The 10,086-nt window shown below is 52.3% G+C and overlaps 1 pseudogene; it reads right to left on the reverse strand.

The window, feature by feature from the left end:
- Positions 1–400: 400 nt before the first annotated feature.
- LOC132319516 (feather keratin Cos1-1/Cos1-3/Cos2-1-like) lies at positions 401–1,250 on the reverse strand (annotated as a pseudogene).
- Positions 1,251–10,086: the final 8,836 nt, after the last annotated feature.

Consider the following 10,086-nt stretch of genomic DNA (forward strand, 5'->3'; position numbering starts at 1 on the left):
GAGTCGAAAGAGGGAAATGAAGTCACCCAATGTGAAGGTGCCCCAGTGCAGGGAGGAGGAGGAGCAGCCAAGACTCTGTTCCCCTTTTCCTGTTGACCTGCCTCACAGAAAGAGACAGGCTAGCAGGTGACTCCAGGCTGGTTTCTGGGGACCTCACAGCAAGCTCTGAGGGGAGCACAAGAATACAAAGAAAAGAGAGAAAAAGGGTGATTGGAAGACAGGAACGTTAGACATTGGCCATGTTTTCAGAAGGCCCAGGCTGGCCCCTTCCAGTCTGCCCTTGCAGGGCAAGCCAGAGATGGTCAGCTGCTCCTAATATAATGGCACAGAGTTTGATCCTGTGTCAAGCAGCATTTTCTGAGTTCCTGGGGGTCCTTATCTGAGGCCGTTGCCAGCATCTTTAGCAGGGGGGGCACCTCCTGCCGCAGTAGCGGCTAGTGATGCAGGAGAGGTCACAGCAGCCAGAGGTGATGGGCACTCCGTCACAGCTGAGGATGCTGCCAACAGCAGCGGAGGTGGAGGATCCCACAACAGTGTTCTGCGGGAAGGAGCTGAGGATGGGACCAGGCAGGGCAACCACCACGGGAGAGGGCTGGATGACGACGGTGGAGTTCTGGCACTGCCTGACACAGGGCTCATTGCAGCTGTTGGCCAGCGGGGTCGGGCCGCAGGGCTGGCAGGGCTGGCAGGGCTGGCACTGGTCGTAGCAGGACATGCCTTGGGGCCTGAGGTGCACCTGGGAGAGAGGGCAGGGAGGATGGAAAACATGGGCATGCGTGAGGAGCAGCCTGTCACCACACCATGAGGGAACCAAAGAACATGCAGGCCGGGAGGTGGAGGCTGTGCAGAGACGTATGAGGGCTTCTTGGCCTTGTCATACCAGGGCCCCAAAAGGTCTACTAGCTCCTATGCAGCTACTGCCTAGCCCGAGTCCAGAAGCCACCTCAGTACAGTCCCAGCTTCCTTCCATGTCTAACCTTCTCCCCACTTCCCTCTCCCGTGACAAGCAGCCCCAAGATCTGGCATAGAACAAATCTGGAATCAGCTGAGAGGTCCACTGAAGTGAGACCTCCTTTTAGAGACAGCACAGAAGGAGACGGGGCTTCAGACTCACCTGACTCCCAAGGAGAAGGAGGCAAGAGAAGTGGATGAGAGAGCAAGGAGCTGGGCTGGCTTTTATCATGGCCCTTTACTGCCCCAGGCTGCCAGAGGCATTCCTTGTGGAGGTGATTATTTTCTGACAAGCTCATCTTGAATGCAAAACATCCCAGCTAATGCTATGGGCTGTGTTTTGGCTTCCTGAATTGCTGTCTTCTCATTTCCTGCTTTATGCCAGGCACATTCCCCGCTGAAGGCAGCTTTTCCGTGACAGGATGAGAGGCCCAAGCATTTCTGGAGCAAAACATGTCAGCGTGGGCACAGGTCTCGTCTCACATGCTGGAGGAGTCGAGTAAAGGACATTCAAGATAGACTAAGTATCTGGCGTAGATGACTCACATACACACACACACACAAAAATCTAGACCTCTAGTCACCTAGAGTTAATTGAGAAGCCTCAAGACACCTAAAGAGAGTCTGTCTACACTGACCAGGGACACTGCACAGGTGTTGGGCTTGACGGAGTTATCTTCTGCATGTCCTTTGTCCAAGGGTTCAGCATGGCTGAGGGAAGACTTATCTGCGCTCGGAGAGAGCGGGAGATGCAGCTGATGACATGCCCAGCTTGAGCCCATTCACCCCCACAAAAGCCCTTTCCCTGCTCTCTGTCCATCTCTGAGTACCGTGGACATGGATATGGGCCTTAGCCATGGGATAGAGGTGTTTGTAGGCTCTGGTAGCACAGCCTGTGAGTTCACTTCTGATCACATGATGAAGGAAGCCATGCACACGTGACCAGGTGTGCAGGCCCTGCGGTGAGCTTATGCTAGCTGGGGAGTTCAGGGGCCACCATTGGTCATTTGCAGGGTTGTGTCTCCAGAAAGATGATTCGTCTCATTTGCCGTGCACGTCTGCTTTAGGATGGGCTAAGTCCCATGTGTGAGCTGATGTCTCTTCACTGACTGTGGGAGGAGCCTGTAGAGTCTGTCAGAGCGGGTCCAGAGGGGGGCCAGGAAAATGCTCAGAGGGCTGGAACACCTCTCCTATGAAGAAAGGCTGAGAGAGGTGGGGTTGTTCAGCCTGGAGAGGAGAAGGCTCTGAGGAGGCCTTGTTGTGCCCTTTCAATACTTCAAGGGGGCTTATAAGAAAGGCAGAGAAAGACGTTTTACCAGGGCCTGTAGTGGCAGGACAAGGGGCAATGGCTTTAAACTGAAAGTGGGTAGATTTAGGGTGGACATAAGGAAGAATTTTTTTCCCATGACGGTGGTGAGACACTGGAAGAGGTTGCCCATAGACATTGTGGATACCCCATCGTGGGAAGTGTTCAAGGTCAGGTTAGATGGGGCTTTGAGCAACCTGATCTGGTTGTGAGAGATGTCCCTGCCCACAGCAGGGGGATTGGACTAGATGGTCTTTCAGGACCCTTCCAACCCAAACAATTCTATGTGATTCTATGATTCTACGATTATGTGTATTTTGGTGAGAACAAAGATGGCTCTGTGAAGTCCATCCCTCCAGCACAGTGAGTTTGGGCTGAAAGAACCTCTACACAAGGATGTCTTTGGAATCTGAGTTGGTCCCACAGGGCTGGAAGGACCTATCCGCTGAAGGGATCTTGATCCATTTCACTCACAACCCCTTAATTACCTATATTTACTAAGACTGAGATGCAAAGCATGGCATGGAAGTCAGAAGAGAATCCCTCTCCTTCGAGAGCTCACTTGGGCAGCATGCATGGCAGGAGGGGGGTGCGGCAGCACTCAGCAGCTTTGGCTTCTGTCCCCAGCGTGCCCTCTTGGAAGAGTGAGGACTGCTGCTCAGGAGTGGAAGGTGCTTGTCAAGGGGAGGCAAGAGTGTCTTAACTGGAGGAGGAGTTTAAAGCAGGGAGGGAGGGGGAGGTCTACCATAGGCTGAAGAGGAGGTTTGGCACAAGGGGTAGAAGAGGTATGCCCGGGGGACAGCATGGCAGGGGAGGCTCTCACACTTCCCCTGTGGCACAGCTGGTGGTGTAGTTACAAGTGTGCTATGCACCTCCTGCTCAAGAACAGGAAGCAGATGACGCCTTCTTCAGGCAGGTGGGGAAAGCCTCACAGTCACAGGCCCTGGTACTCGTGGGTGACTTTGACCACCACAGTGTCTGCTGCAGGACCAAAATGGCTGGGCACAAGCAAATCAGGACATGCCTGGGGCATATGGAAGACAAATTTTTGATGCAGGCAATCCATGAACAGACTAGGAGAGAGGCTCTCTTGGACCTGCTACACACAGATGAGGAAGAACTATTGGATGATGTAAAATTCAGGGGCAGCCTTGCCTGCCGTGACCAGGAGACTGCAGAGCTTAAGATCCTCGGAGGACTGACCAAGACAAACAGGATGACTACTGCCCCGGACTTCAGAAGAGCAGATCTTAGTCTCTTCAGGGACCTACCTGCTTGGCAAGATGCCATGGGAAAATGCCCTGGAGTGCAGAGAGTCCCAGGAGAGCACAAAGATGGTCTTCTGCAATGTGAAGAAAATAGCACAGGTGGAGTGGAAACTAGCAAGGGAGGTGAAGGGAATCAAGAAAGGTATCTGTGAGCCTATTAGCAGCAAAAGGAGAAGAAGAAGAACCAAGGAGCTCTTACTACTATTTGGACAGGCACAAGTTTATGGGATCACTTGGGATGCATCCAAGAGTGTTCAAGGAGCTGACTAGACAGCCTCTATTCAGTCTCTGGAAAGAAGACAGAGCAAATACTCTCAAAAGCCTTTCCTAAACTCAGGAAAGGCAAGAAGGGGATTGGGAGCAGCTCACCTGGGCTTACTGAGGGCAAATCATGCCTCACCAACCTCATTGCTTTCTATGAGGAGGTGACTGGCACTGTGGGGAAGGGGAGGGGCACTGGCTGTGATGTACCTTGGCTTTAGCAAGACCTTTGGTGTACCTTTATGGGTGCACACACATGCACAACTATACGCACACAGAGATATGCACACTCACAGATATATGTGCTGGGGGGGAATTTTTATTGTACCCCTTGAGGCAAATTAAACACATGCTTTTTCTTAGATACAACAAGGAACCCAAACACTAAATGATCAATGTATGGGACAGAGTCCTACCACCATAAGCAGTTCTACGGGCAGTCTGGAAGATGTGTCAGGAGCCAATTCCTTATATACACTGGCACCAGCACCAGTCCTGTGAGCAGTTGCATGGGGCACCTCAGCCTGGCATTAAGTCTATCCCCCAGCACCAGCTCTGCTGCCCAAAGGTGGCCACTGAGCATTCACATTCCAGGATTGCTGCAAGACAATGCTGCAGCTCTTTCTTATCTCCTCACCAAGGGAAACTGCACTCCCTTACAGGGAGTCCTTCTGTCTCTGGCATCCCTACTGCCAGCCACTTTAACCCCTTCTGCATTTGGGCCTTCTTGCCCTCTGTGGCACATCATTCCTTGGTCACAAATGACCACTGCAGAGCAGTTCCAATTTGAATTTCCCCTTCAGTGCACACACAGAGTCACACACACACGGGCACAACCACACACGTGAGCTTACACGCACCCAAAGAGCAACTCATACGTGTGCACTTGTAAAGAGGTGTGTGCACACACATTTCCAAAGGAGCCCATGTGCGTACCAACATGCTCAGCCACCCCCCATACCAACATGTACGCACAGTTATTCGGACCTGCTTACACATATGCTTGCTCCTGCACACATGCATTTGCATACTGATATACATGCATGCTCCTCTACACAGAAGTACACACACAAAAGCACACATCTACACACACCTATGCCCACACAATTACGTATATGCAGACCGGTCACACATACTCATGCCCTCCTGCATGAAGGCACATGCATGTGCTAAAACACATACACACTCATGGATGCAATTTCCCAAACACACACACACAGAGAACATTTGGGCACACTCACGTTTGCACGGGTATTACCATAGGCCTACGCAAATGCACACATGAGCACAGCCAGATGAACATGTACGTGAGCACGCTCATGCACACACACCACAGAGAACCAGGACTCGCGACACCAGCTCTCAGCCCCTCTACATGATTCTAGGCAAGTCCTTCAGACCCTGCAGTTAAGGCAATGAATCAGTCACTGGCCACACCCATCAGCTTTAGTGAACTCAAGGGTTTGGTAGTGGCTCAGACAGCTGTTTTCTCACTGTAAGACAGAGAGAAACCACAGCAGAGTTGGAGCTGTCATGGCCTTTCCAGACATTGAGCCTCTCCACGTCTCAAGTCTGTCTGTGAAGGATAATATAAAAACTAGAGAACGTCCCCATTGCTGAAGCCCCTCCAAGAATCCCCATATTCCAAGTGAAAGAAAAAAAATCCTGCAGTGTTAGAAGATCCTGCCTGTCTTAGTGATCTCCTCAAGGGTCTGGGACCAGCCCCTGCCCTTGCAAATGGAGCAGTGACACACTCATGTGGCAGCAGAAGGTTGTGTGTCTGGGACAAGCCAGACTCCCCTCAGGCTACAGACACTGAGGCTGGGACATCAGAAGTGATGTAGTAGTGAACCTCTCCCTAGACTCACTTTAAGGTAAACACCCTCTCTTCCAAAGGCAGAGAAATGCAGAAACAACATTAATTTAGGGAGCAGCTGAAAAAAGGGTTTGGCTACCCTGTGAATGTTCATGGTTTCTTTTTCCCCCTGGATTTAATTGATGTGCTGGTCTTTTTTCTTCCTGCGTTTTGCATGCAGGTGCAGCTGGTGTAATTGCCTGCAGAGAGAGAGAGCTGCCTGCAGCCTCCTCTGTCACCATGAGCTGGTTGAGTTTGTCTTGCAGTGTAGGTTCCTATACACAAAACATTTTCTGCACATAATAATATGAGCGTAACGACAGTGTATTAGGTTTACCTGGCAAGGTTTTGGTAGTGGAGGGGCTGCAGGGCTGGCTTCTGTGAGGAGATGCCAGAAGCTGCCCTCATGTCCGACAGAGCCAGCAACAGTTGGCTCCAAGATGGACCCGTCGCTGGCCAAAGCTGAGCCAAGCAGCAACGTTGGTAGTGCCTCTGTGATAACACATTTAAGAAGGGGTGAAAACTGGTGTGCAGCAGCTGCAAGAGAGGAGTGAGAAAATGTGAGCAAAACAACTCTGCAGCCACCAAGGTCCGTGAAGAAGGAGTGGGAGGAGGTGCTTTAAGTACCAGAGCAGAGATTCCTCTGCAGCCATGGAGAAGACAATGGTGACAGAGGTCGTCCCCTTGCAGCCCACGGAGGTCCACGATGGAGCAGATATCCACTCTGCAGCCCATGGAGGACCTCATGCCGCAGCAGGTGGAGATGCCCTGAAGGAAGCTGCAGCCCATGGAGAAGCCGAGCTGGACCAATCTCCTGACAGAAACTGTGGCCCATGGAGAGAAGCCGACGCTGGAGCAGGTTTTCTAGCAGGACCTGTGGCCCCACGGGGCACCCATGCTGGAGCAGTGCGCTCCTGAAGGACTGCAGCCCATGGAAAGGACCCATGCTGGAGCAGTTTGTGAAGAACTGCAGCCTGTGGGATGAACCCACGCTGAAGCAAGGGAAGAGCCTGAGGAGGAAGGAGGAGCAGAGAAAACGTGCAATGAACTGACCACAATCCCCACTCGCTTTCCCTTTGTCCCGCTCGCTCCTCTTCTACAAGGAAATTGCAGATGGTATTACCATTGAGAAGGACCTGAGGTACCCTTTCCCCTTGTGCCGCTCGTTCGGCAGGGAGGAGGTAGAGAAGTTGGGAGTGAAGCTGAGCCCAGGGGAAGGGAAGGCTTTGGGGAAGGCTGCTCCAATCAGGGCACAGCACACCACGTAGAACCTGCCCATGAAAGGGTTGCCCCATTTTGGTCAGCCAAGCTTTGAGAGGGTTTTCATAAAATAAAGCAGCTCTATTCATCATTTCTGCTGTCAAGCAGAAATGACATTCACATGAGATCTTCTTAGTGCACTTTAGACACAGGCAGGGACACCGAGGTAGTGTAATCACTGGCACCGAGCAGGAGCTGCCTACAGCCGCATTGGTTACAATCGACCCTCTGAGTTTGGCCTCTGGCCAAGGGGTTTGCGCAGCACAACACAGGCCTGAAGGCGAAGCTCTGCATGTAGCACAGGACAGCAGAGGCCAGGGCCTCTTCAGGTTATCTGTCACATGGATCACTAACTCTTTGATGTATTGTCATCTTTGGGTTAGGATCATGGCACCCTGCCAGTAGTTTCCTTCATGTGAACAAATACCAGCTCTTGAACCTGCTCAGAGCAGCTTTTGCATCCTTGTTTCTTAAGGTGTAAATCAAGGGGCTGAGCATGGGAGTAACAACGATTTAAAGAACAGCCACTGCTCTGCTTAGCGACCCTTTTGAGGGGGCTGCCATGCAGGTGAAGACACCTGGGCCATGGAAACCGGCCACAGCAGTGAAATGGGAAGCATGGGTTGAGACAGCTCAGTGCCTGCCTTCTGCACAGCGGATTTAAATCACCACGAAAAATGAACATGCTCTAGCAACAATGCCCTTTAGTTTGAAGTGTAAAATTGGCATAGAGCCCGTGCCCTTTTCCTAGCTTTCCAAGATCTCTTCAGCTGGGCAGCCAAACTAGAGGTCATGCCAAGAACCAGTGCTTTGGCCAAAGGGCTACTCATCTGTCAGAAGAAATGCCATCCCTCCCTCTTCTACAAGGAAACTACAGATGGTATTACCATTGAGAAGGACCTGAGTACCTTCTGCTTATTACAAAGTTTAGTGCAGTAGGGTTAAGAAGTCCAACTGTGCTGCTCTTGTTGAGGGTTATTAACAGAATGACTAGGGAAAAGAGACATGCAAGTGAAACGCCCTTATAAAGCTTTTGGCCTTCAGTCATTCTGAGATATGCTTCATGAGCCCTAATTCCCTCTTGATGGAGGACATGGGTGTGGCGATTTCCATCCTTCCACTTGTACACTTTTGTCAAGACATCTGGATTTTCATGCAGGAAATAGGCTATGAGACTGTAGTAGCTGCCAAGAGACATTTCCACCCATGAGAAGGGATGAGAAAAATCCTCTGAAAAACAATCCTCTTCCCCCAGAACAGCAGCCAATTCCTGAGCACAAACTCTCTGGGGGGACCAATGAAGCAGTCAAGAGCTCTGCACCCTCCTGCAGCTCTCTTGGGATGTGCACCCAGTACCCTCGTCCTTGCTGATCTTCATGTTCTCCTGCGTGCTCTGTATCAGAGCAATTTGCTCTCCCTCAGAAACACACTGTTTCACTGTCCCCATGTCTGTGCTGACTGCCCTCAGCTCCCGCATGCTCAGCTCCAATTTCCAGCCTCAACGCATTCAGCAGCATAGGTTGCTTTTCCCTGCTACTCTGGCCCATGGCTGCTGGCCGTGTCCCCCAGATGGGATGGTGGAGGGAACAAGAAGGTGGAGTAGCAGCTACGGACCATCCCAAAGGCCGTTCCCTGCTTTACCACTCTTGCCATTCTGCAAAGGAAATCACCTTCCAGAGCCTCACACCCACGCTCTGCCACCCAAGCGAAGCTCTAGCCATAGCAAGAGCAATGCCCTTCCTCAAGAGATTATAAGGCTGATGAACCCATAGGGCCTCCTGCCTTTCTGGTCATTTGTGGGCAGAGCCACAGTAAGACAAGGCCTGATGGTCACTGGCAGCAGCGCAGCCAGGGATGACTTCCCTAGCTCCCAAGGATCTTGCTTAAAGGAGGAGCCGCTGCAGAGTGTCCCAACCTCCCATTCCTCTGTAAATGGAGAAGGGTCTCCTTGTGCCCGCACCCCTTTCCAACCCTGAGCAACAGCTTTCTCCTTTGTCAGCTTGGGAAGTGTCCACAGAGGGAAGGACCACATGGAGGCCAGGCTAGAATGCAGCAGAACTTTAATGAGTCAAAAGAGGGGAAGAAAATGACTCCGAGTGGAGGAGAGCAATGCAGGGAGCCCTGGGGGAAGCAAGAGTCTGCGGTCCTTGGCTGTGGAGAAGTTCCTGCATGATGTCTGCCTGCCTGCCTGCCCCATAGAGGGAGAGGAGACAGATGGTCCCCACCAGGCTGGCCTTCAGAGAACCTTGTTGTCAAGGAGAACGAAAGGAAACAAGGGAGAAAGAACAGCAAAGCTCTTCAGCTATACTGCAAACACATCCAAAATGTCAATCTTCTGCCCAATAGCATGTTCTGAGTTCCTCGAGGTGTCTCCCTGGGTCTTTCGCAGGATATGTGTCAGAGGAGGCACCTTCTGCCACCGTAGCGTCTGGAAATGCCAGAGAGGTCACAGCAGCCAGAGGTGATGGGCACTCCATCACAGCTGAGGATGCTGCCAACAGCAGCGGAGGTGGAGGATCCCACAACAGTGTTCTGCGGGAAGGAGCTGAGGATGGGTCCAGGCAGGGTCACCACCACGGGAGGGGGCTCGATGACGACGGTGGAGTTCTGGCACTGCCTGACACAGGGCTCATTGCAGCTGTTGGCCAGTGGGGTCGGGCCACAGGGCCGGCATGGCAGGCGCTGGTTGTAGCAGGACATGTCTTGGGGCTGGAGGGGAGAAGCAGGGAGGAAACAGAGCACAAGGGTGGGTGAGGAGCAGCGTGGTTCCCTGTCACAAAGGAACCAAGGCCACTGCTGAATGGGGAGCTGGAGGCTGTGCCAGGAGACACAGGGTCTTCATCATCCTACAAGGAGCAGTCTGGCCCAGGGAGGCTCTCTTGTAATTTGTAAACCAAAAAAAGCCCCCTCAACCACATCCCAGCCTCTCTCTAAGCACCCCTCCTCCCTGCTTATCTCTCCAGTGCCAAGATGCTCCAAGCCCCAGCACAGGATAGGACAGAGCCAATATTGGCTGAGATGTCCGTCGAGCAGAGATCTCACTTTGGAAGAGGAGGAGAAGGGGCTTCAGACTCACCTGTTCCCAAGGAGAAGGAGGCAAGAGCAGGGGATGAGAGAGCAGGGACTCGGGCTGGCTTTTATACCTGCCCTTCATTGCCGCAGCACCAGAGACACCCTTTGCAGAG

The sequence above is a fragment of the Gavia stellata genome, chromosome 28, assembly GCF_030936135.1.
Source record: "Gavia stellata isolate bGavSte3 chromosome 28, bGavSte3.hap2, whole genome shotgun sequence".
In the NCBI taxonomy this organism is placed as follows: Eukaryota; Metazoa; Chordata; class Aves; order Gaviiformes; family Gaviidae; genus Gavia; species Gavia stellata.